Source organism: Opisthocomus hoazin, chromosome 4, assembly GCF_030867145.1.
Source record: "Opisthocomus hoazin isolate bOpiHoa1 chromosome 4, bOpiHoa1.hap1, whole genome shotgun sequence".
In the NCBI taxonomy this organism is placed as follows: Eukaryota; Metazoa; Chordata; class Aves; order Opisthocomiformes; family Opisthocomidae; genus Opisthocomus; species Opisthocomus hoazin.
The window spans coordinates 95,954,024-95,974,023 of record NC_134417.1 but is presented as its reverse complement, the minus strand read 5'-3'; the positions used below and the strand labels follow the sequence as shown (position 1 = coordinate 95,974,023).

The 20,000-nt window shown below is 56.1% G+C and overlaps 1 long non-coding RNA gene across 1 annotated transcript; it reads right to left on the bottom strand.

Moving 5' to 3' along the window:
• Window positions 1–12,236: 12,236 nt before the first annotated feature.
• LOC142361238 (uncharacterized) lies at window positions 12,237–19,387 on the bottom strand. The gene is made up of 5 exons (XR_012763836.1): window positions 19,315–19,387; window positions 18,574–18,933; window positions 18,374–18,483; window positions 16,425–16,534; window positions 12,237–12,467 (listed from the first exon to the last, which is right to left on the bottom strand). It is a non-coding gene; the product is annotated as an uncharacterized LOC142361238 (long non-coding RNA).
• Between the last annotated feature and the right edge of the window lie 613 nt (window positions 19,388–20,000).

Genomic DNA, 20,000 nt, shown 5'->3' with positions numbered 1-20,000 from the left:
AAAAAAAATAAAATAAAAAACAAAAAAACACACCCTCACACACTGCTGACAGTAAGCGTCACAGCAGCCAACGCCAGCCTCTTCTACAAAGGCCGCCGCCTCAAGAGTGCTGCGGTGCTCTGCTCACCTGCTCATTCCAGACTCCGACGCCACGGCCATTATTGCTTCTGGTACCTAACATACCAAGAGGCACAAAATCACCATTGCTCTTGTGAGAAGTCACCCGCCCCACGCTGCTCCTTGCTGCCACCCAGCTCACTTGGACATTTGGAGTAGCTAAATTAAATCTGCAGCTTCTAGTCCCAGCCCATCCTCTTCCCTCCTCCAAATTAACTAATGTAAAACTGTATTGTTTGCCATTAGGAGCCAGGGAAGGCATAGCACCCGTACCAGCAGAACTGCAGGAACAAGGAGTTATAGTTCCCACCCACTCACCTTACAATTCCCCGGTCTGGCCAGTGCAAAAATCAAATGGGAAGTGGCAGCTAACAATCAATTATCGCCGTTTAAATGCTAATACAGGACCATTAACCACTGCTGTGCCTTACATAGCCGACCTCATTTAGGAACATGCCACCCAATTTTAGCAACTATTGATGTTAAAGACATGTTTTTCATGGTTCCCCTTCAACCTGAACATCAAACCCACTTTGCTTTCACTTGGAAAGGACAACAATATACATTCACTGGGTTGTCCCAAGGACTTAAACACTCCCCTACCCTAGCACACCATGCCCTAGCGAGGGAATTAGAAAAAATCCCTCTGGATAAGGAGGTCAAAATCTATCAGTATATAGACAATGTGTTAATGGGGGGGGAAGCAAGCAGCATCAGTTCACAAAGCGCAGGCCACAGTCATTAAACACCTAGAAGGGCTAGGTCTGCAGATTTCACCAGAAAAGGTACAACCTCCTGCCCCTCGAGGTAAAATTCTTAGGGATCTGGTAGAAAGGTGGATCTGTGTGTATTCCTGATGAGACTCTGACAACGTTAGACCAAATATGAATACCTACCTCAAAACGAGAATTGCAGTAAGTGTTAGGAACCTTGGTTTTCTGGTGAAAACATATTCCCGATTTTTCCATAATAGCTAGACCATTATATGATTTATTGCAAAAAGGTGATTCTTGGGACTGGACTCCTGTACATGAAAAAGCCCTACAAGTATTAATATTTGCAGCCTCTAATTATCAAGCCTTAGGCCCTATTCACCCCACTGACCCAATCCAGATTGAATGAAGATTTGCTCAGTCAGGACTGTTAATCCACCTTTGACAAAAGGAGCCAGAGGGACCCCCAAAGCCTATTGGATTTTATTCACGTAGGTTTAAGGATGCAGAAAAAAGTTATACAGAACAGGAAAAGGGACTATTTGCATTGCGGGAAGCAGAACATATCATCTGCTAACAGCCAATTATACTTAGAGGCCCCTTTAAGATAATGAAACCAATTTTGGCCAGAACCCCAATCCCTGATGGGGTGGCACACCATGCATCTGTGCAAAAGCGGTATGCACAGATTGAACATTATTGTACCATCTTCCAGGTATCTGAGGGTATACACAAAAAACTAACTGTACAAGAAGAATTTCTCCTTAAGTACAAAAATGATCCTCCATCCCATTATATGAGTTGCCCCTCCATTTTCTGAAAAACTAGAGAAGGTTTGGTTTACTGATGCCGGGCGGCCGCCACCGCGCATGCCCGGCCGCCGGGCGCCACCGCGCCTGCCCGGCCGCCACCGCGCCTGCCCGGCCGCCACCGCGCCTGCCCGGCCGCCACCGCGCCTGCCCGGCCGCCACCGCGCCTGCCCGGCCGCCACCGCGCCTGCCCGGCCGCCGGGCGCCACCGCGCCTGCCCGGCCGCCGGGCGCCACCGCGCCTGCCCGGCCGCCGGGTTCTGCGGCTGAACCACTTTTCGGGTAACGCGCGCACCGCGAACCCTGCCAGAAAACACACGAAACCGGCAACAAAATACAGCTCGTCCTGCGCAACGGGGTCCGTGGCGGCACCAAGCGCAACGTGACCGAGAGCAATGCGTCTGCCCGGCAGCCAAGTCCGTGGAAACGGCACCTTCCCGGCCTGTCCTGGTCAGCACAGCCCGGGAGCCGGGTGCCAGAAGACCGCCCCTCCCCTGGTTGCCCCGGGGAACGAACGCGGCCGACCGCCAGCCCCCGCCAGCGGACCGCAGCACCCACCACACCGCGATAGGCATCTTCCCCCGTGCCTACGTTTGCGGGGACACCGTGCTCTCCCGCTGACGCACCCGGAAGACCCCCCGAGCCCCATAGCAGCCCCACGCTCCACAGCGCAGCTCCGGACAGCCCCCACCACCCGGCTCCGGTACGGCGCCGCACCCTCGCCGCTCCTTGCTTCCGACAGAGTCCCGCTGTCCCGGCCGCCCCCGGCAGGCAACACCGCCCTCCTGAGGGCTTTCCCCTGGACCCACCCGTTACTCGCCCACCCCCCCACCTGCTCACCTGCTCCCTCGCTGCAGCCACATCCCAGTGACGTGCAGTAACGGCTCTGCTCCTCCCTTGGCTCGCACCAGCTCCTCCGCAGCAAAGCAGCACCGGCCCCTTCACCAGCAGCCCCCCTATTAGAGGGAGGGGCCTTCGCCATCACCCTCACTGCCCACACCTGGGGCTCCTCCAGTCCCAGCCCACAGCTGCAGGCCAGCAGAAACAGGGGGCCATCGCCCCAGCCCCACAGCCGTCGCCCCAGCCCCACAGCCCGTCCGCTCCTCCCCTGGGCTCTATCGAAGCCCCTTGCCCCATGCAAATGAAGCACAAACGCAGCTGGGAGGGCAAAAGGGCACCACAGGTGTTTATTCAGTCACAGACCCAGCCAGTCCTGAGAGCCGCTCTGCTCCAGGACTCAGCCCCCCCCCCGCCCCAACACTCCCCCTGCCCCTCCAACACCTCGGCAGTCCTTCCCGCAGCTGCGCCCGTTGCTCCAGCGGGGAACACTCGGTCAGTCCGCTCCGGGAGCGATGCGCTGCTCGGCAGAGGCCGCCAAAAATGAGGAGCAGGGCGCAGGCCACTACAAGAGAGGAGAAAAGTGACAGGTGGCTGGACTGCGGCGGTGTAACGAGAAAGCACAAAGCAGGGAAAGGGACAGCGAGAGAAGGACGGGGACAGGCAGTCCCACAGAGATGGAGAAAGAAGCAGCAGAAACAAGGAGAAGGAGCAGGACAAAGACCAACAAAGGAGGATGGGAGCAGGATGCAGATGCAAAAAAAAAAAAAAAACCTGCAACAGGCAGCATGACAGAGAGGAAGGAAAAAAGAATAGGGGCAGACACCTGGACCGAGAGAGTTGGGCAAAGGCAAAAAAAAAAAAGCTGCAAAGACAAAAAAAGAAGCTATGAACAAAAGGCAGAGGGGGAGGAATGAAACACCAAGGATAGGCAGCTGGGAGAGCGAACGATGGAGGGAAGGGGCAAGGCTGGGGGGAACAACACAAAAACAAACCACATAGCTACACATTACAGGGCAGAGAGGGAAGAATTAGGAAAAAGAGACTGCGAACTGGAAGAAAGAGAGCTGGAGAGCAAGATGAATAGCAATGCATACAGAAAGAATTCTAAAATAAGGTCACCAAGGAGCCAGAGACTGCGACATAGAGAAAGGACAAAAGCGACAGGCTACAGGGTGGAGAGGGAAGAATTAATGAACAGGGGCAGAGAGCCGGCCTGAAAGAGACCAAGAAAGCAGAAAGGCAAAAGGTCACACAGGTGATGGGGCAGAGAGGGAGGAATTAAAAAAATAGGGACAGGGAGACTGACAGAGAGCAAGGCAGAAAAAGCAATAGGCCACAGGGCAGAGAGGGAGGAATGAATAAATAGCAACAGGGGACCGGACAGCGTGTGATGGAGAATGGAAACAAATAGCAATGGGCTCCAGAGAAGAGTGAGGAATTAACAAACAGGGACCGGGAGCAGGACAGCGAGACATGGAGAAAAAGAAAAAAAAACAGTGATGGGCTACAAGACAGACAGGGAGGAAACAAAAAACAGCGCCACGGAGCCGGACACAGGAGAAAGAAGAAAAAAAAAAAAAAAGTGACAGGCTACAGGGCTAGCCCAAGCTGGACAATGGGAATATTCCATACCATAGACTCACACGCAGCTTATGAATGCGGACTGGCCAGGGGGCCAGAATCGGCTCTTCTCATTTCCATGAGCTGGAATCCTCTCTTGGCCGGGAGGTCAAACTCTTATGTGAATTTAGCAAAATTCACGATTTCTGGGTTCCAGGTTCTGCGATCGCTGCTTGGGAACTGGCTGTGAATCGATCATCAGGTGGTAAGAAAAATTGTATTGTATATAGTTTGGTTTGCATATTCATTATTATTATTGCTATTAGTAGTAGAAGTATTAGTATTATTAGTAGTATTTCCTTTGTTGTCTTATTAAACTGTCTTTATCTCAACCCACACGCTTTACCTTTTGTCCATTTCTCCTCCCCATCCCGCTGGGAAGGGTGGGGAGTGTGAGCGAGCAGCTCTCTAGTGCTTAGTTGTTGGCTGCCACATTAAACCACGACAGACAGAGAGGGAGGAATTAAAAAACTAGGACTAGGAGCAATCTACAGAGAGATGTCCAAGAATGAAAATGTAAAGAGCGATGTGTACAGGGTAGAGTGGGAGGAATTAAAAAAAAAAAAAGTAAAGACAGGGACAGGGAGCCGGACAGAGAGACACAGAGAAAGAAAAAACAGCAATGGGCTACAAGGCAGAGAGGGAGGAGTTAAAAAATCCTGGCAGGGAGCCAGACAGGGACAGATGGCAAAAGAAATGAAATCACACTGTGCATAGGGCCGAGAAGGACGAAATTGAAAAATAGGGCCTGGGAACTGGAAAGAGAGAGCCAGAGAATGAAAGAACTACCAATGGGCTCTAGGGCAGAGACAGGAGGAATGAAGAAACAGGGGCGGGGAGTCAGAGAGACAAAGAGAAATAAGAGGGAGAAAGCAACAGGCCACAGGCTCCAGAGGGAGGAAGTGTGAAAGAGGGGCTGGGAGCCGCACAGGGAGAGATGGGAGAAACAGACCTGCAGAAGTGACAGGCTACGGGGCAGAGAGGGAGGAACTTAAAAAAATCAGGACCTTGAGCCAGACCGAGAGAGTTGGAGAAACTAAAAATGGTGATGGGTAACAGAGCAGAGAGGGAGGAATTATAAAACAGGGTCAGGGAGCCAGAACAGAGAGACTGAGAAGGAGAAAAGTCCCGACAGCTTCTGAAGAGAGAGGGAGAAATTGAAAACTAGAGACAGGGAGTGGGACAGAGAGAGATGGAGAAAGTAAAAACTGTGGCGGGCTACCAGGCAGAGTTGAAAAATGGGGACAGGGAGACAGAGAGGGAGGGAGGAAGGAAAGAAGCGACAGGCAACGTGGCAGAGAGGGAGTAATGAAGAAAGAGGGACAGGGAGCCAGACAAACTGAGACTGTGAAACAAAAATATAATGACAGGCTAGGGGGCAGAGAAGGAAGACTTAGAAAAACAGGGACAGGGAGCAAGACAGAGCGAGATGGAGCAAGTCAAAAATAGCGACAGGTGACAGGACAGAGAGGAACGAATTCAAAATGAGGGGCAGGGAGCAGAATAAAGAGAGATTAAGGAAGAAGTAGACTCGCAATGTGCTACAGAGCCGAGAAGGAAGATCTTGAACCACAGGGACAGGAAGTCAGACAGAGAGACACAGATGGCAAAAATACCAACAGACTACGGGACAGAGAGGGAGGAAAGCAAAAATAGGGACCAGGAGCTGGACAGAAAGAGATGGAGAAGTAAAAAGGCATGGGCTACAGGGCAGAGAGAGGGAGGACCTAAAAGATGGGGACAGGGAGCCGGTCAGACAGAGATGGAGAAAGAAGCTACACAGGAAAAAAAAAAAAAAAAAATCACAGCAGCGTCTGAAGAGAGGGGGCCAGGTGAGGGGTCGGGACACAGAATAGATGCGGCAGGGCCCTGAGGACCCGGGACTCACTGCAGCTCTCGCTCTCAGCGAGGATGGAGGACAGAGGGAGTAAGAGAAAAGGGACAGGGAGCAGGGCAGAGAAGGAGAAAGAAACATTGAAGACAAAGAGAGGAGGAGAGTGACAGGATGGAGGCACAGAAAGGGAGAAAGACGGGAGAGAAAGGGAGAAAGATGGGAGAGAAAGGGAGAAAGATGGGAGAGAAAGGGAGAAAGATGGGAGAAAGAAAGAAGTAATTAAGGTGTTGCAGGCCCAGGTAACAGGGAGCAGGATGCTGGTACAGACAGCAAATGAGAGCAACAGAGAGAATAGCAGAGGCGGAGCACGAGAGAAAACAGGGACTGAGAGCAGGACAAAGAGGTGAAACAATAAATAATAGGGCCAGGAAGCCAGGCAGCGGAAGAGAGACAGAGGGAGAGGGACAGGTATGACAACAGGTAATTGGAGAAATAAAAGAAAAAAGAAAAGAAATAAAAGAAAGGGAACAGCACAGAGGGTCACAGAGAAAAAGAGAGGGGTGGCAGAAAGAAAAATAAGATGAGGGAGAAGGACTGAGGAGCAGAGACAAAAAGGTACAGGGGAAAAGACAGAGATGGAGAAAACAAAGAAAGACTGGAGGCAGAACAAAGGGCAAAACTGACAAGGACAGAGAGCAGGACAAAGGGATGTAGGAGTCAAAAATAGCAATGGGCTGCAGAATAGAGAGAGAAAAAAGCAAGACGAGCAATAGAAGGAGAATGATAGAAGGGTGTAGAAAGACTGGGACACAAAAAAGGGGGGGTTGGGACACACACATGTTGGAAGGGTAGAAAGAAAAAGACAGGGATGGGAAGCAAGACAGCGTGATAGAGCGAGACGGAGGGAGCGGGATGCAAGGATACAGAAAAGCAGAGGTACAGGGAAAAGGAAAGAATGACAAGGAGGGAAAGCCAAGGGTGGGGAGCAGGAGAGAGAGATGGAGAACAAAAAGTAGTGATGGACAGAAGAACAGAAATATAGAGAATTTAAAAAAAATATTTCTAGGGAGCATGACGGGGACAGAGCAAGAGGGAAAAAAAAATCAACAGGGAGAAGGATGGGTAACAGGACCCTGGGGGAGTGAGAGCGAGGGAACACAGAGCAAGGCAGAGGAATGAAGAGAGGAAAAAAAATGGGGACAGGAAGAAAAGCAATGTAACTGAGAGGAAAGAAAAAAAGAGCAGAAAGGGAACTGGACAGAGATAGGCAGCCAGACAGAGAGATGGAGAAAGAAAAACACAGGATAAGGATAGGGACAGAGAGGTAAAAGAGAAGGATGGGGACCAGGACAGTGTGATATAAACAGGGAGCAGGACACAAAATTGCAGAGAGGTCCAGGGAAGCAGAAAGAATGACAGAGAGAAAAAAGAGTGGAGGCAGGGAGCTGGAGAAAGGAAAAATACTGCTGGGGAGCAGCACAGGGGGATGGAGAAAGACAGAGAGGGACAGGGAGCAGGGCAGAGAAATGGAGAAAGAAAATAAGCGATGGGGAGCATGACAGAGGACTGGAAAGAGAAAAATAAGACAAGGGAGAAGACCGAGGAGCAGCGAGAGAAAGAAAGGTCAAAAGAAAAGGTCAGAGAGGTAGAGAAATCAAGAAAAATAGGTACGAGGAGCAATAGAGAATAGGAGATGGAGCAAGAAAATGCAGGGCTGGCAAGCAGGACAGAGGGAGAGCGAGATGGGGGCAGGGGGAGGAGAGGAAAAAGAAAGGAGAGACAAAGATGGTGACAGGACGCAGGACACAGACAAGAGAGAGAAAAAGTATAGGGAACAGGACAAAGGGACCGAGAAATAAAGAAAGAGTCAGATCTGTAGAAAGAGACCAGAGGGATCTCTTGGGGGGGGCAGGGAGGGAAGCAGCAAAGGGCTAGAGAACAGACAGAGGAAGAGAAGAAAGTGTCAGGAAGAAGGACAGAGGGAGAGAGAAAGGAAAAAAGGGAGAGCCAGCTTGACAGGGACATACACCAAGAAACGACTGGACAGGTAACGACACTTAGAAAAGACAGGAAAACCTGGGACAGGAAGCAAGACAGAGGGATGGTGAGAGGAAACAAGGGGCAGGGAGCAGGGCAGAGGTGGAGAAAGCAGCATTGAGGCAGAAGGATAAAAAGAGAAAGAAGAAAGGCAAGAAGAAGGATGGGGAATGATAAAGAGAGGAAAGAGAAGGACAAGCCTTGCCATTGTGACGCCCATCTACAAGAAGGGCCGGAAGGAGGATCGAGGGAGCTATAGGCCTGTCAGCCTGACCCTGGTGCCGGAGAAGATGAACATGTAGATATGGCACTTCGGGACATGGTTTAGCAGGCATGCTGGTGATGGGTTGACAGCTGGACTTGATGATCTTAGAGGTCTTTTCCAACCCTAATGACTCTATGATTCTATGATTCTAAGGAGCAGGACAGATTGTCAGAGAAAGACAGGGACAACGAGAAGGACAAGCTGATACAGAGATAGAAAAAGGGGACAAGGAGATGGCAGGCAAAAATGAGAGACACGGAGCAGGACAGAAATGGAGAGGAAAAAGACTTGGCTGGGCAGCAGGAGAGACAGAGAAGGTAAAAACATCACTAGGCTGCAGGACAGAAAGGGAGGAATTGAAAAACAGACACAGGGAGCATGACAGCATGACAGAGAGAAAGAAGGGAGAGAGAGCAGGAGAGCATTGGGGGGGGAAACAACCATGACGGGCAGTGGGAGAAAGGTATGGAGAAAAAAAAAATACCAAGGAAGAGAAAAAGGAAAGAAAGGACAGCTAGCTGGACAGAGGGACAGAGAAAATAAAGGATGGGAGAGAGAAAGGGGCAGAGAGAGAAAGGCAGAAAAACCCTGCAAGAGGAAGCAGGGCACAAGGACAGCAAGAAAAAAAAAGGAGGAGGACAGGGATCTGGACAGAGATGGAGAAAAAAGCAAAATGGACAGAGGAAAAGAGACAGTAAGAGCAACAGGAAGCAGGGCAGAGAAAGAAAGATCAGGACAGCGGCAGGATGGAGATGGAGAAGGAACACTCGGGATGGTCAACAGGACCAAAGGGAACAGGAGTATGGGCAGGGAGTGGGACAAAGGGATAGAGTGAGAAACAACGGGACAGGAACCAAGACAGACAAGAACAATGACAACGAGAGAGAGAGAGAAAGACAGACCATGAGACGCACAGAGGGTTGGAGAAAAAAAGAGAGGCATTCGGAGCAGCACAAAGGCTCAGAGTAAGAGATGAACAGGAAGGAGGACATGCACAGTGAGACACAGATGAAAAAAAGCAGCGACAGTGAACAAGACAAAGGGAAAGAGAAGGAAGGAGAGCGAAAGAGAAAGAAGGCAGGGACACACAACGGCACAAAAAACACAGAGAGGAAAAGAACACCAGGCAATAGGCCACAAAAATTGTAGGGAAAACAGATATGGATACAGATGAGGAAAAGCAGCTGGAAAAGGAAACTACAGCAATGGGCTGCAGGACAGAGACAGAGGATGAAAAAAAAATGAGGGACAGGGAGTGGGAGCAGGACACAAGAATAGAAAGGAGAGGTCCAGGGAAGTAAAAAAAAAAAAAAAAAAATCACAGCAGCTTGGGAGAGAGGAGAATCCAGGGGCGGGGCAGAAAGGTCCCAGGATGTAGAAGAGGGACGACAGGGCCCCAAGCCTGGGACTCACCGCAGCTCCCACTCTCAGCGCTGCTAGAAGACTCTGCCACTTCAGATGCTTCTCTCTCTTTCTACCTTCCTCTTCGATAACTCTGGTCGCATGGCTGTCCTCCACCTAAGAGAAAGCGTGTGTTTCTTGCAGCTTTTAGGAGACAAGGCTTCCCAGACACGCAGGCTCAATCGTGGGCTGCACAACCGTACTGCGCTGCTGGTGACACATACAGACCCTGCAGGGCATGCTGGCGGCCTGGCCTGCTGCGGGCTACCAAGAGGGAGCCTTCCTCACCCCCAGAAGCAGGCTCTCTCCTGCCTGCAGCGCCAGGCAGCTGCCAGCCAGGTGGCCTTCCATTTCTTCTTCTTCTTCAGCCTTCTCGGGACTCTCCAGCTTCAGCCCCGCCAGCTCCCGTCCGCAGCCACTCAGCGCTCCGCCTCTCCCTTTTCGCCCCCACGACGCCAGGAGACCGAGGCCCGGCACACACAACCCTCACAAGCCTGGAGCGGGCGCAGCCAACGGCATCCCCAGGGCAGGAACGGACAAACGCGTCCTCAGCGTGGCCCCTGCCACAGAGAAAGAAGCAGCGGCGACCGCGTTAAGGGACACTGAGGCACGCTCGAGGCCCAGTGTGCCGCCCGCACCACGGGCCTTGGGGGAGGCCGGGGGCTCCGGGACAGGCTTCAGGGGACGTGCTGGAGCTGGGGGCGGCTGCGCGGGGCGAGCGGGGCCAGGGGAGCGCTGCCGAGTTGGGGGGGGTGCCCGCCTCCTTCCCCCCTTCCCTTCCGTCACCTCCCGCCTCTGGCCCCGGGGCTGCCCGCACCCGCCTCGCCTCCAGCGCACCGGCAGCCTGTCGCAGCGGACGGCTCGAAGCTTCCCGTCCCACCACCCTCGGGCAGCCACCACGCACCCCCGCACCCGCCGGAGGGGAGCCCGCGCCTCACCGCTGGCCTCTCTGCTCCTCCGCCGCCCCGGCACCCGCCACCGGGGCGCCGCCATGCTGCTGCGCCGTACCGCGCATGCGCTACGTGCCGACGGCGCGCCGGAGTGGCCAGTCCCCAGTCCCTGCGCGGAACGCCGGGCTGCAGTACCGCATTGCGGCCAGGGGACGGCGCCAGCGGACACGGCGCGGCGCCCACGCCCGGCCCCACCTCCGGGTCCAGGCAGCGCGCGCCGCCGGCACGGGGCGGCACCTCCGCACGGCTCCGGGCAGCGCCCTGCCGCGCGCCTCCTGCTCTGGGCAGCCCCCGACTCGCGGCTCCGACACGGCGCCGCACCCCCGCCGCTCCTTGCCCCCGACCCGGACCCCGATCTCCCGGGGGCTTTTCCCCAGGACCTGCCACTCCATCCACACCCCCACACACCCCGCGCTCACCTTCTCCCTCGCTGCAGCCGCAACCCGGCTACGGCTCCGCTCCTCCCTCGACTCGCACCGGCCCCTCCACAGCCACCCGGGGCACGGCAGCACCGGGCCCTCCACCGGCAGAGGGAGGGGCCGTAGCCATCAGCCGTGCTGCCCGCACCTGGGGCTCCTCCGGCCCCGGCCCACGGCTGGATCCCACGGTGCCGTCATTGGGCAAACACAAAGACCCTCTGAAGCCGTTTGGGCATTTCAGCAAGCAGGCAGGCGTCCTTTATTGCAGCACCGGACACACAGGGCACGGCTCCTCCCAGCGCGCACAGCACCTGTGCCACTCGAGCGGCAGTACCGAATTTTGGTCACCGGGTGGCAGCAGCGAGCTCTTGGACACGGCGCCACCGCGCATTCGCGTCTCCCGAGCCGCAGTACCGAACTTTGGTCACCGGGTGGCAACAGCGAGCCCTGCGGCATGCCCGGTCGAGGCGCGGCCGCACCGCTTTCTGGGGACTGGACGCAGCGGGAACGCTGCAGAAAAACACACGGAACTGACCACAGAACTACCCTTCGTCCCGCGCAGCGGGGCTGTGGCGGGACCAAGGACAACGCCTCGTCGCACATGCCCGAGAGCAATGCGGCTGCCCGGCAGCCGAGTCCCTGAAAACGACACCTCCCGGCATGCCCTGGTTAGCAGGGCCCGGCCGCCCGGCAGCCGGAAGACTACACCTCCCAGCATGCCCCGGGGAGTAGCGTGGCCGACCGCGCGCCCCGCGCCCCAGCACTACAGCTCCCAGCACGCCGCGGGAGCTGCGGGCCTCGGCTTGCGGGGACACCGTGCCCGAAACGGCGCTGGACCCCCGCCGCTCCTTGCCTCCCACACGGACCCCGCTCGGCAGGTACCCCCGCCCGCCTCGGGGCTTTCCCCGGGACCCGCCGCTCCATCGACCGCCCCGCGCTCACCTTCTCCCTCGCTGCAGCCGCAGCCCGGTCACGGCTCCGCTCCTCCCTCGGCTGGCACCGGCCCCTCCACGGCCACCCCGGTCACGGCAGCACCGGGCCCTCCACCGGCAGAGGGAGGGGCCGTCGCCATCAGCCGTGCTGCCCGCACCTGGGGCTCCCCCGGCCCCGGCCCACGGCTGGAGCCCGGCAGGAACAGGGGGCCGTCGCCCCTGCCCCACAGCCCGTCCCCTCCTCCCCTGGGCTCTGGCGCAGCCCCTCGTCCCGTGCAAACCAAGCACAAACGCAGCCGCGAGGGCAAAAGGGACCGCAGGTCTTTATTCAGTCACGCACCCAGCCAGTCCCGGGAGACGCTCTGCTCCGGGGCTCGGGGCCCCCGATGCTGCCTCTGCCCCTCCGACACCTCGGCAGTCCTTCCCGCAGCTGCGCCTGTTGCTCCAGCGGGGAACAGTCGGTCAGTCCGCTCCCGGAGCGATGCGCTGCTCGGCAGAGGCCGCCAAAAATGAGGAGCAGGGTGCAGGCCACTACAAGAGAGGAGAAAAGTGACAGGTGGCTGGACTGCGGCGGTGTAACGAGAAAGCACGAAGCAGGGAAAGGGACAGCGAGAGAAGGACGGGGACAGGCAGTACCACAGAGATGGAGAAAGAAGCAGCAGGAAGAGAGGAAGAGTGGCAGCAGAAAGAAGAAGAGGGAGCAGGACAGAGACCGAAAAAGGATGGGGGAGCAGGACAGAGGCGCAGAAAAAACCTGCAACGGGCAGCACGACAGGAAGGGAGGAAAAAAAGAATAGGGGCAGGGACCCGGACTGAGACAGATGGGGAAAGACAAAAAAAAAGCTACAAAAACAGGGCACAGAGGGAGGAATGAGACAACATGGACAGGGAGCCGGGACCGCAAACGACGGAGGGAAGGGGCGAGGGTGGGCAGGACAACACGAAACAAACCACATAGCTACACGCTACAGGGAAAAGAGGGAAGACTTCAGAAGTAGGGAGCGGGAGCTGAACAAAAGAGAGCCAGAGAGGAAAAAGCCAGAGAGTAATGCGTACAGAAAGAAAGGGGGGGGGGATTCTAAAACAGGGTCATCGGGGAAACAGACACAAGTAAGAAGGACAAAGGACAAAAGCAACAGGCTACGAGGTGGAGAGGGAAGAATCAATGAATATGGACAGAGCGCTGGCCAGAGAGAGACCGAGAAAGGCAAAAGATGGCACGGGTGACAGGGCAGAGAGGGACGAATTTAAAAACCAGGCACAGGGAGTCGGACAGAGGGAAAGGCAGAAATAAAAGGAGAAAAAGTGACGGGCCACGGGGCAGAGAGGGAGGAATGGATAAAGAGCAACAGGGGACCGGACAGAGCACAATGGAGAATGGAAAAAAAGCAAAAGCACGCTCCAGGGAAGACGGAGGGATTGAAGAACAGCGACCAGGAGCTGGACAGCGAGACACAGAGGAAGACCAAAAAACCAACGAAACAAAACCAGTGATGGGCTACAATATGGGCTGGGGGAAACACAAAACAGCGCCAGGGAGCTGGACACAGAGAGATGGAGACAGACAGACCAATAGCGTGGGGCTACAGGGGGCAGAGGAACGAATTAAACACTGAGGACGGGGAGCCAGACAGAGAGAGAGGGAGATCGCGGAGAACAGTGGTGGGTGCAGGAAGAAGAGGTAAGAGTTAATAAATGGGGACAGGGAGCCGCACAGGGAGGGACCGAGAAAGGCAAACACAGCAGCAGGGCATAGGGCAGAGAGGAAGAACTAAAAAACAGGGGCAGTGAGACAGACATAGAGAGATGGAGAAAAGAAAAAAGCAATGGGTGATGTGGCAGAGAGGGAGGACTTAAAAACAGGCATGGGAAGCAAGAAAGACTGAAAGGGGGGGGGCGGCGCTGAATCCAATAGGCAACAGGATGGAGAGGGAGGACTTAAAAGTGAGGGACGAGAAGCTGGGAAGACAGAGAGGTGGAGAAAGAAACAGAATCACAACACGCTACAGTGCCAAGAAGGAAGAAGCTGAACAACAGGGACAGGGAGCCAGACAAAGAGAGCCAGAGAAAGAAAAAATACCGACGGGCCACAGGACAGAGAGGGAGGAATGAAACAATAGGGATCCGGAGCCGGGCAGTCAGAGAGGGAGGAAGAAGAAATAGCCAGGGGCAATAAGGCAGAGAGAGAAGGCGGCAAAAACAGGGATCTGGACCAGATCGATGACAAAAGACAAGGACAGTGATGGGCTATAGGGAGGAGAGGGAGGAATGCGAAGACAGGGGCGAGGCGCCAGATGCGGAGCAAGGCATACAGGAAGTACAGCAAAAGCTAGAGAGCAGAGAGGGAGGAATTAAACCACAGGGATAGGGAGCCGGGGAGGGAGCTGGAAAAAGGGATGGAGGAGGGGAGACGAGGAGGAATTAAAAAATTGGGATCCAGAGCCCGAGAAAGAAGTAAAATTGCCACAGGCTAAAGGGCCCAGAAGGAAGAAATTGAAAACCAGGGAGCAGAAGCCAGCCAGAGAGAGACGCAGAAAGGAAAAACCACGATGGGCTCCCAGACAGAGAGGGAGGAATTTCAAAAAGGAAGGGAGCGGGAGCCATACACAGAGAGACAGAAAAAGGGAAGATAGCAACAGGCCACAGGGCAGCGAGGGAAGAATTGAAAAGTAGGGACAGGAAGCCGGACAGAGCGCAACGAGAAAGAAATGGCCGGGGGGGAAACACAGCACCACCACCTGCGACAGGCTACAGGGCTAGCCCAAGCTGGCCAGTGGAAATATTCCGTACCACAGACGTCACGCGCAGCTTATAAATGGGGGCTGGCTGCGGGGCAGGAATCAGCTCTTGTCGTTTCCACGAGTTGGAACCCGCTCTCGTCCGGGAGGTCAAACTATTTTGGAATTTAGCGAAACTTGCGATTTCCGGGTTCCGCAATCGCTGTTCGGGGACTGCCTGTGCACCGGTCATCGGGTGGTGAGAGAAACTGTACTGCGTATAGTTTGGTTCGCATGTGCGTTGTTGCAATTATTATCATCGTTATTAGAATTATCAGCAGTATTTCCTTTGTTGCCTTACTAAACTGTCTTTATCTCAACCGACAAGTTTTACCTTTTGTCCATTTGTCCTCCGCATCCCGCTGGGGAGGGAACGGGGCGGGGGTGGGGGCTGTGAGCGAGCAGCTCTCTAGTGCTTAGTTGCCGGCTGCCAAGTTAAACCATGACAGACAGAGAGGGAGGAATTAAAAAAAAACAGGACTGGGAGCAATCTACAGAGAGACGTCCGGGAACGAAAGTGTAAACAGCACCGCGTACAGGGCAGAGAGGGAGGAATTCAACAAAAATAATAAGGAAAGACAGGGAGCCAGACAGAGGGACACAGAGACAGAGAAAACAGCAATGGGCTAGAAGACAGAGAGGGAGGGATTAAAAAATCCTGGCGGGGAGCCGGACCGGGAGAGACGGCAAAAGAAATGAAATCGCGCCGTGGCACAGGGAAGACAGGAGGACAACATTGAAAACCAGGGCCTGGGAACTGGAAAGAGAGAGCCAGAGAATGAAAGAACTCCTGACGGGCTCTAGGGCAGAGACAGGAGGAATGAAAAAACAGGGGCGGGGAGACAGAGAGAGACAGAGAGAGAGAAATAAGAGGGGGGGAAAGCAACAGGCCGCAGGCTCCGGAGGGAGGAAGTGTGAAAGAGGGGCTGGGAGCCGCACAGGGAGAGGGTGGAGAAACAGACCTGCAGAAGTGACAGGGTATGGGGCAGAGAGGGAGGAACTTAAAAAAATCAGGACCTTGAGCCAGAAGAGACGGAGAAAATAAAAATGGTGACGGGTAACAGGGCAGAGAGGGAGGAATGAAAAAAGAGGGACAGGAAGCCAGAACAGAGAGACTGCGAAGGCAAAAAGTCCCGACAGCTTCCGCAGAGAGGGCGAGGAACTGAAACTTAGAGACAGGGAGTTGGACAGAGAGAGACAGAGAAAGAAAAAGAGAAAAAAGACGGAGATGCAGAAAGGGAAAAGGAGCGACAGGACAGAGAGGGAGGAATTCAAAATGAGGGGCAGGGAGCAGAATAAAGAGAGACAGAGAAAGAGGCAGACGCGCAACGTGCTACGGAGCTGAGAAGGAAGACCTTGAACCACAGGGACAGGGAGCCGGACAGAGAGTCCCAGAGATGGCAAAAGTACCGACGGGCTATAGGGCAGAGAGGGGGGAAAGCAAAAACCGTGATCGGGAGCCAGACAGAAAGAGATAGGGAAGCAAAAAAAAGTCACGGGCTACAGGGCAGAGAGAGGGAGGACCTAAAAGACGGGGACAGGGAGCTGGTCAGAGATGGAGAAAGCAGGTACACGGGAGCGGGGAGGGGGTTGGAGGGGGCAGGGAGGAAAAAAAAGCCAAAAATCACAGCAGTGTGGGAAAGAGAGGGATCCAGGAAAGAGCCCGGGATGCAGAAGAGGGGCGACAGGGCCCCGAGGGCCTGGCACTCACCGCAGATCTCACTCTTAGCACTGCCGGGAGACTCTGCCGCTTCAGACGCTTCTCTCTCCTGCTCTCCTCCCTTCCTCTTCCGTAACTCCGGTCGCTTGGCTGTCCCCCACCTAAGAGAAAACGTCCATGTCTCGCAGCTCTGGCGAGACAAGGCTCCCCAGACAAGTAGCCTCGCCTGCTCACGCACTACGCGCAGGAACAAGACAAGAGGGAAAGAGAGAGAGAGAGAGAGAATGACGAGCGGGCAGCAGAACTGACGGATCAAGAGAGAAACTGAATCAGGGGAATAAAGAACGCTGGAGGGAGACAAACGTACAGGCAACAAGCCAGATGGACGAGGGCAGGAGACACACAGATCAGGACAAAGAGGTGGAGAAAGTGAAAACAGTGATGGGCTGCAGGATGAGAAAAAAGGCCAAGGAGCAGGACAGAGGAGAATAACGGGACAGCAAGCTGGACAGGGGCATATAGCAAGAAACAAAGGGACAGGCAGCAGTATGGAGATATACAGACAAAGAGTTACGGGGAAGATGGAGGACAGAGAGAATGAGAGAAAAGGGACAGGGAGAGGGGCACAGATGGAGAAAGAAATGCTGGCGACAGAGAGAGGAAGAAAGCAACAGGACAGAGGCAGAGAGGTAGAGAAAGGAAGAAAAAAGTAGCGACGAGTAGGAGGCCAGAGGCACAAGGAAAAGACAGGAGGAAGGACAGAGTGACAGAGAAAACCGGTGAGGGACAGGACGCCAGAAAGAAAGATACTGTGAAAGAGAGCGCGACAGGGAGCAGGACGCTGGGACAGACAGCAACCGAGAGCAACCGAGAGAACGGCAGCGAGGTGGAGCACACGAGAAAACAGGGACTGAGAGCAAGACCGAGGGGTGAAGCAATAAATAATGGGGCTGGGGAGCAGGACAGCAGAAGAGAGAGACAGAGAAGGGGACACATAAGACAACCGCAAACTGAGAGGGAGAAGGAGAAGAGCACAGAGGGTCACAGACAAAAAGAGAGGGACGGCAGAAAGAGAAAAACAAGACGAGGGAGGAGGACTGAGGAGCAGAGAGAAAAAAGTACAGGGAAAAGGACAGAGATGCAGAAAACAAGGCAAGACTGGAGCCAGAACACAGGGCAAAACTGACAAGGACAGGCAGCGCAACAAAGGGATGGAGGAGGAAAGAACAGTGATGGGCCGCAGCACAGAGGAAAAGAGAGAAAAAGAGCAAGAAGAGCAAGAGAAGGAGAATGACAGGAGGGTATAGACAGAAAGACTGGGACACGTCAAAGGGGCACTTGGGGGATACACACATCGGAAGGGTAGAAAGGAAAAGGGAGGGATGGGGAGCAAGACAGCGTGATAGAGCGAGACGGAGGAAATGGAGTGCAAGGGCGCAGAAAAGCAGAGGTACTGGGAAGAGGAAAGAACGTCAGGGAGAGAAAGGTGATGGTGGGGAGCAGGAGAGAGGTAGAGAACAAAAAAAATAGCCACAGGCAGAATAACAGAAATACGGAGAATAAAAAATTACTTCCAGGCAGCAGGACAGAGGCACAGAGCAAGAGGAACAAAAAACCACAGGGAGAAGGACGGGTAACACACAGCACGACACTGCGGGAGTGAGAGGATGGAACAGAGCAAGGCAGAGGAATGAGGAGCAAAAACAAAAAAACAACCCAGCAAACAGAAAGGGAACTGGACAGAGATAGGCAGCAGGGCACAGAGATGGAGAAAGAAAAAACAGCAACAAGGACAGGGAATGAGGAATAGAGAGGAAAAGAGCGGGACAGGGAAACAAATACAGACAAAAGAAGGGGAGGTACAGGGAAGGAAAAGAAAAGCTGGGGGGGGGGGGGGGGGGGGGGGAGGGAAATCACAGCAGCATGGGAGAGAGAAGGATCCAGGGGAGGGCCCGGGACGCAGAAGAGGAGCGACAGGGCCCCGAGGGCCCGCCACTCACCGCAGCTCTCGCTCTCGGCGCTGCCGGGAGACTCTGCTGCTTCAGGCACTTCTCTCTCCTGCGCTCCTCCCTTCCTCTTCCGTAACTCCGGTCGCTTGGCTGTCCTACACCTAAGAGAAAACACGCATGTCTCGCGGCTCTTAGCAGACGAAGCTCCCTAGGCACGTAGCCTCGCTCGCTCACGCGCTCCACAACCGTACCATGCTGCTGCTGGTGACACATACAGACCCTGCGGGACACGCTGGCGGCCTGGCCTGCTGCAGGCTACCAAGAGGGAGCCTTCCTCACCCGCAGAGGCAGGCTCTCTCCTGCCTGCGGCGCCAGGCAGCTGCCAGCCAGGTGGCCTTCCATTTTTTCTTCTTCTTCAGCCTTCTCGGGACTCTCCAGCTTCAGCCCCGCCAGCTCCCGTCCGCAGCCACTCAGCGCTCCGCCTCTCCCTTTTCGCTCCCACGACGCCAGGAGACCGAGGCTCGGCACACACAGCCCTCACAAGCCTGGAGCGGGCGCAGCCAACGGCATCCCCAGGGCAGGAACGGACAAACGCGTCCTCAGCGCGGCCCCTGCCACAGAGAAAGAAGCAGCGGCGACCGCGTTAAGGGAGACTGAGGCACGCTCGAGGCCCAGTGTGCCGCCCGCACCACGGGCCTTGGGGGAGGCCGGGGGTTCCGGGACAGGCTTCAGGGGACGTGCTGGAGCTGGGGGCGGCTGCGCGGGGCGAGCGGGGCCGGGGAGCGCTGCCGAGCTGGGGGGGCGGTGTGCCCGCCTCCTTCCCCCCTTCCCTTCCGTCACCTCCCGCCTCTGGCCCCGGGGCTGCCCGCACCCGCCTCGCCTCCAGCGCACCGGCAGCCTGTCGCAGCGGACGGCTCGAAGCTTCCCGTCCCACCACCCTCGAGCAACCACCACGCACCCCCGCACCCGCCGGAGGGGAGCCCGCGCCTCACCGCTGGCCTCTCTGCTCCCCCGCCGCCCCGGCACCCGCCACCGGGGCGCCGCCATGCTGCTGTGCCGCACTGCGCATGCGCCACGCGCCGACGGCGCGCCGGAGGGGCCACAGCCTGCGCGGAACGCCGGGCTGCAGTACCGCATTGCGGCCAGGGGGCGGCGCCCACGCCCGGCCCCGGCCCCGGGTCGGGACAGCGCGCGCCGCCGGCACGGGGCAGCGCGCGCCGCCGGCACGGGGCGGCACCCCCGCACAGCTCCGGGCAGCCCCCGACTCGCGGCTCCGACACGGCGCCGAACCCCCGCCCCTCCCTGCCCCCGACACGGACCCCGCCCTCCCGGGGGCTTTTCCCCGGGACGCGCTGCTCCATCCACCTCCCCCCCCACCCCGTGCTCACCTTCTCCCTCGCTACAGCCGCGGCCCGGCCACGGCTCTGCTCCTCCCTCGGCTCGCACCGGCCCCTCCACAGCCACCCGGGGCACGGCAGCACCGGGCCCTCCACCGGCAGCCACCCCGGCAGAGGGACGGGCCATCGCCATCAGCCGTGCTGCCCGCCCCTGGGGCTCCCCCGGCCCCGGGCCCACGACTGGAGCCCGGCAGGAACAGGGGGCCGTCGCCCCTGCCCCACAGCCCGTTCCCTCCTCCCCTGGGCTCTGGCGCAGCCCCTCGTCCCGTGCAAACCAAGCA